The following is a 6,955-nucleotide window of genomic DNA, read 5'->3' as shown; positions in this document are numbered from 1 at the left end:
GCGTGCCGGGCTGCATGACAAACAAGGCTTCCCGTCTTTCCAGCAGTCCAGGGTCTGGTGGGAAAGACAGACACATACTCACAATTTAATGCAATATGGTTAGCTCGTGGAATAAAGCTGTACAGGGACATGCCATGAAAAATCAGAGGTGGTGGCATCTGAGTTGGGCCCTGGAGAAAGAGTGGGTGTTCACTAGGAAAGGAGCCTTGCAGGGAAAGAGGGCTCCTGTGCAAGGAAGCAAGCATTCGGGAAAGGGACTAGCTCCCTGCACTGGGGTGTGACCTGGAGGCTGAGAGCATGTGGTATGCAGTGGGACGTGTGTGAGGAGGATGCCAGACTGTGAAAGACCTCGTGTATCACGTGATTCACTGAGAGGAGAAATGCACCCGGTTTAGGAGGTTAGTTCTGTTACATATTGACCCCTTCGGCTAATTTACATTTATTCATTCATGGAACAAATAGAGATTGAGCACCTGCTCTGTGTCAGGCTCTGTCATGGAGCTGAAGGCACATCAATGAACAAAACACACACGCCCCTGCCCTCTGGAGCTGCCTTCCTAACGTAACTGACTGACTCGGGAGCTCAAGTCCTTGGCCCGGCAAGTCTGCTGAGCTGAGCACACCTTCCTGAGCTGAGCGCACCTTCCTGAGCTGACTCTTCTTGCTCCCTCAAGAGAGCACTTGTTTAGACTCAAGAGGAAGGAAAAAGCTGTCTTTCTCCTTCTTGACCAGTGATTTCTTATTCTAAAAACCACCTAAATTTTTGGAAAGGTTTTTATGGTGCCCTAAAAGTTGACGACGATGGCCTGCAGCCTGCGGGTCTTATGAAAAAAGATCTTTCTGGCACTTCTCCGTGGGAAAAGTGGCCTAGCTCTTCCACTTTCTCCAAAAAGCAGGGGCCACACGCTGGGCCCTTCTGGGATGTGTGATTCTAGGACCCATCTCTGTGGACAGGCTCCAAATGGAACCCAAAGAATGAATTGTCAGCAACATTGAAGAAAGCTATGTTCTACCACAGCATCAGGATCCCTGTTTGCTGTGGCTGAGGAGAGGAAGCTTTGAATGACAGATAATTACGAAGACAGCGCTCACATACAGATAGCCTCCCTCCCAAGATGACAAATCTTATTTCCAAGGTTTCCTGCCTCTGTTTGTTCACAGTAGCCTGGTGGCAAGTGTCCTTCATTATGCTGTGTAGGTCCATGTCATGCTCATGGACAGCTCCCAGGTGCTGAGTGCTTACCTAGTAGTGCTGAGCACTCTCCTCCAGTGCCTCATGAGCTCTCACACCAGCCCTGGGGCTGAGTTGTGTCTTTACCCCCATGTCACAGATGAGGAAGCAGGGGGAGGGGTGAGGCACTTTGCCCCAAGTCCACAGAGCCGGTGAGCTCTGACTCCAGACCCCACAGACCCTTACCTCAATTTTTGCAAGAGCTCTATCAACCTGTATTCTCTTTTCCATATATAACATCTTTTTCTTTTTTAAGACTTTGAATGCAGCTATTTTCCATGGAGGGGGCCTTAGGTTCCAATTAATGGGGCAGGAACTGGGAATACACAAGACAACTGTGGATTGTCATTGCTAAGTCATCAGCCCCTGCTCCCCTCGAGCTTAACTTCTCTCTCTGCCTATCGTGAGGAATAACCCCTGACTCCCGAACCTCATGGGGATCTTGTGGCAATAACCCAGCATGCTCTTGGACAAAGATTCCTGTGCAGGTGTTGAAGTCATTCTTTCCGTACCACGTCTTTTTGATTGTGGACCCTGTGACATCACTGTATTGATTCAAACAGTATTTATTAAACACAACTTTCACCTAGGCCTTGGTGTCCCCATTAGCCAGTGCCAACTTGGTCCGCCTCTTAGATGTCACTGTGACCTAGACAAGGAGGGACACACCCCAAGGCTCTCTGCCAAGAGACTCTGGAATAGCAGCCCCTTGTCCCCTTTACCGACTTGGGCCTTCCCATCAATTAGGGACAGTCAGCTTCCAAACGCTGAGGGTTCCACAGGCACGAAGCATTTTTCAGGGCTCAGCACTGACTGGGTGGCAAGTCAGCTCTCTGCCCACTCTGTCCCACGTGGAACTCTTGGGGTGTCCACGTGGAGATGAGGTGGATGGGGCTGCTGGCTGCTGACTAAGGGTGAACAAGTTGCCCAGAAGAAAAGGAAGCTGCATGTCGGGAGAGAGTGATTGATCCGCTCACAGGCCGGCAGGTAGGCAGGCTCTGCTCGGCTGGAGCGGGGCGGGGAGCCTCCCTCTGTGTGAGCAAAGGCAGTGGCTCTGCTGAAGACACTCTCAGGACATGGTGGGACAGCTGAGGCAAGAGGCAGTGCAGAAGCAATGAGGATGGCTGCAAGGCCAAGACAGAGCTGATGGGCTGGGGACACGGGGGCAGGAGAGGTGCACTGAGGCCCTGGGGGAAGAGGCAGGAGCCTTTTACAGCCTGCCCTTGGCCTCACCCAGGGGCAGAGGTGAGCGATGACTATCAGGGCGGGGAACTCTGGGTCAGGAATCTGTCTACCTTCAAGGAAACCAAGGTCCTGGGAGAGCCTAGAGGACAGAGGAAAGGGAGAGACACACCAGCCTGACCAACCCTGTTGGCCACCCAGAAGGTCAGGCTGGGTAACACCTGGCGGCAGTCCCCGGCCCTGCACAGTGGCCACTGGGGATAAGAGATCCAACATGCATCTGCTGGAAAGGTTGTTTAGTTAAAAACAGAGGGTCTGTCAAATTGTTGCCTTGCTGATGTTCCCATTGCCCAGAAGGTAGAAGATAGCGTCATCGTGAAGCCCTGGAGCTAATTCCGATCAACAAAGATAGGCGGGCAGGCCAAGCGGCATGGCAGAGCCTCACGGGAGTGCATGTCCCTTAAAGGCCCTGAGAGGAGGTCCTGAGTGACGGTCAGGCACACAGACTCTGGTCAGATGGATCCAAGGGCCAATGCCAACTCCACCCCTTACACTCGGGGTGACCCGGGCAAGTGTCTTGGGCTCTATTTTCCGGGTCTGTAAAGTAGGGATAAGAGTAAGTCGGTCTCCACTTACAATGGTTCGACTTACTAATCTTTCACGTTACGGTGATGAAAAGCGATGGGCATTCAGTAGAAATCCTACTTCAAATTCTGAAGTTTGATCTTTTCCCGGGCCAGCGCTAGATCTCTCTCGTGATGCTGGGCAGCGGCAGCCGCGGCAGCTCCCAGGCAGCCGCGCGATCACGCGGGTGGACAACCCGCACACTCACCCCCACGCTGCACCCATGCATCTGTTCTTCACTTTCAGTACCGGCCTCAGTAAATTACTGAGATATCCAACACTTTATTATAAAATAGGCTCTGTGTTAGATGGTTTTGCCCAACTGTGGGCTAATGCAAGTGTTCTGAACACATTCAAGGTAGGCGAGGCTAAACAATGATGCTCAGTAGGTTAAGTGCATTAAATGCATTTTCTACTTAGAATATTTTCAATTGACAGTGGATTTATTGGGATGTAAGCTCTCCGTAAATCGAGGAAGAGCTGTCCTTACTTCCCAGGGCTGTGGGGGGCAGTTAGTGAGGTAGGGTATGGAAAGAGCGCAGCCCAGTGTCTGACGTCCAGGAAGTGTTCACTACACATGAGCGACTGTGATGGTTTTACCAGCGAGGAGAGAAGCCGGAGCGCTACCGGGACTGTAAGCTAGACTTTCAGAAGACAAAATTCCAACATTCAGAAAAGGAGTCAGACTGGAAGGGAAAATGACATTAGACGGTAGGGAAGTGTTCAAGTATGTCATTCTGACTGTGCTATTTAGACAACAAATAGTGGGCAGGAAGTGGTTAAACTGAAAGGGGGTGCAGGGAAGAGCGTGACTCAGGGACGGAACAGGGCCGACAGTAGGGGAGGAGGCGTCCTTCAGGTGGTGCCTCACCTGGGTGCTGCTCAGAAAGTTGCAACAAACCCTAAAACCTCTCCAGCTCTGCAGGGCAGCTCCGAGCCTCTCAAAGAGAAACCAGGCCGTGCAGGGCGGCTCGGAGAGGGAGACCCTTGCTAAAGTGCCTACCTTTCAAGTAGCTCATCCGAAGAGTGGGGGCTGCCTTAAGTCCAGTATACACACGTGTCTTTCCAACAGCTAATTCAGAACAACGGTAGCTAGAGCTCTAGCCAGACAATCAACAAAGATGCCACACTTCTTGTGGAAACTCTGAGCAACTGCAGAGGTTGTGACAACTCTCTGCAACTTTGCAGTTAAAAGCTTTGGTCAAAGCAGCTGCCTGTCAAATGCAGACCAACCCAGGGCATGGAACAGCATGGGGCCAGAAGAGGCATCAGTAGAAACAGATGATCAGAACAGGACCTGGGCAAGGCACTCCTCTCTCTTCACCTCACTTAGATCCTTTAACGTTGGGTGAAACAATCTTGGAGAACTCAGGGCAGGAATCCCATTGCTTTCCCTGAAGAATGGGTGTGTGTTTCCTTAGGGAAACAGTGAATCATGAAATGGATCATCTTTCTCTTCTTGCTTTGGCTGCCAGGAAGCTCAGAGTCATATTCACACCTCACCTTTAGTAATTATGTAAGACTTTGTGATTTGTATATTTGTGCCCTAAATTCCCCCTAGTCTTTTCTCTGGCCTTGATTTTTATTTAAAAACTTTCCTATTTTAATATATGTGATTTTGAAGTCATTTCAGATGCATCTTTCTAGAGAACAAGGAGGACATGGTCATTTGGAGCACTGCCTGTGTATAATGAAAAAATGTTCTAGTCTTCTTTTGTAAGTAGAGGGAAGTGAGGTTGACTAAGCAAGGGTGAGGTTATTTGGGTAGAGAATGTAGAGAGGGAAGAGTATGACTTTTCTTTAAGTAGTGGGAACAAACTTGCCAAAGAATAGAAGGGAGTTGCCTCAGGGCTGAAGGTGATCTCGACTAGTCTAGCGGAGCCGGAGTGTCTCCAGGGGTTTCCACAGAGGCTGCAGACAGCAGCAGAGTTGACCTGCATCTGAGTCACCTGTCAGATGCAAAGGAACATCACCCTTTCTCCCCAACTCAAGACAGTATATTGGTTTGCAAGTCAGAGAATTGTGCTTCTACAGGACGAGCCTGGAATCTGCGCGGCTGCATATTTTTAGAAAGTATATCAATTGCAAATTTCAGTATTTTATTAACAAACTACTTGTGGCCCCAGTGAGGTTAAGTTAGTGGGTGCAGGTCAACCTACAAGAAGGCGTCCAGCGGCATGAATGGGACACTGTCCTCAGCCCTGGCCCGTTCAACATGAATGCAATAATTTGGAACTGAGGATGGATGACTCACTCTCCACATCCAGCGATGGCCCCAAGGTAGCAGGATGGCACCCAATCGCCCAACAGAATCAGGATCCAAAACATTCTTGACGGACTAAAGTGAGGGGTGGGCTGAAGTGAGGGGCGTCTTGGACAAGATTCATTTTAAGAGATAAGTGCAGGCTCCTGGATTGGCTGTGAATGCACCATTCACGGAGGAAAGCGCTGTTTACTGCCCTGGCTGGGGTGCGGCGGGGAGGGCGGCAAACAGAAAAGGGGGCTGTCTGTCGCAGAGTCTGCAGAGTGAAGGGACCAGCGCAGAGAGAAGCTCCTAGGCCGAAAAAAGAGGCCCAGAGAGCAAACCAGAGCAAGGGAGGGGACACGAGAGCAGGGCTAAAGGCAGCACTGGACCTCAACAAGGCCCTGAGCGGGTCTCCCCGCTTCCTCCCTTCCTCTGCTCCCCCTACCCAACTCAGGGCTCTCCCCATGCCCCGAGGATCCTTTTAAAACTGACATTGGATCCCAGGCTGCCTCGGAGCAAAACCATCCCGTGCAACTCCACTGCTCCACAGCACGTCCAGGTCTCTGCAATGGCAAGTCCCCACCTGACCTGGCGCTGCCCATCCTCCCCCACCTCCTGTCCAGCCACCCTCTGCCTCACTCACTCTGCTCCACCCACCCAGCCTACGGGCTGTTCCACGAATACCCAGGGCCTTTGCACTGGCTACTGCTTCTGCCTGGACTACCCTCCCCTCCCCCTGACACCTCATGGCTTGTTCCCTCACTTCACTCAGGTCTCTGCACACATGTCACCTTATCTATAGAGGCCCCCACAACCCCCTCTGTGTAAAATTGCACCTTCCCCATCACTTTCTATCCACTATCCCCCTTACCCTGATTCATTTCTTCTTGTCCACACATTACGTTTTTATCTGTTTGATGTAAAAATGGGGGCTCTGCGAGAGCAGAGACTGAACTCTCTGTGGTGGCTCAGTTGCAGCATCTAGAACATTGCCTGGCACATAGCAGGGGCTCAGCGGGAAACATTTGTGGATGGATGGATGGATGGACGGACAGAAGGATGGGTGGATGAATGAGTGAATGAATAAGAGACAGAGATAAGCTTCAGGCTCAGAGCTGAGGCAGGACAACAGTCTCCCATGTCATGTGCCCCAATGGCAGGTGGAGAAACAGGGAGTGAGGTTTTTGTTACAAATTAAGAATTTTATTACCATCAGAGTTGTAGGAAGGCAGGCAGTGAGGGTCCCAGAAGATGCCTGGGCTTTAGAATAATCCAGATGACTTGGTCAAAACCAAAAGCAATTTGATGATAGAAAACAATTTGGTTGAGAACAAGTTGGAGGGAAAACAATGCAATCCCTCTGTGCCTTTTCAAGTACTTTGCTTAAATTTCAGAAGAGTTTTACCCTCTGCTTTAAATTTCTGGTTAATATTTTAGCCAACTGTTTTAATTCTGTTCATTTAAAAAAATTTATTGTGAAATGTGCACATAGATAAAAGTGCATAAAACATAAACGTGACGTATTATAATTCTATTTTGCCTAAAAAGGGAGAAAGAAAAAACGAGAATTAAAGAGCGAAAGAGAAAGAAACAATGATGAAAAATACATCCATATGAATGTCGACAGAGAAAGGTCTGAGAAAATGAGCCATGTTTGTCCCAGGGAGCCAGCG

Source organism: Equus asinus, chromosome 6, assembly GCF_041296235.1.
Source record: "Equus asinus isolate D_3611 breed Donkey chromosome 6, EquAss-T2T_v2, whole genome shotgun sequence".
Taxonomy (NCBI): Eukaryota; Metazoa; Chordata; class Mammalia; order Perissodactyla; family Equidae; genus Equus; species Equus asinus.
The sequence above is the reverse complement of the archived record's forward strand: the minus strand, read 5'-3'. Positions refer to the sequence as shown.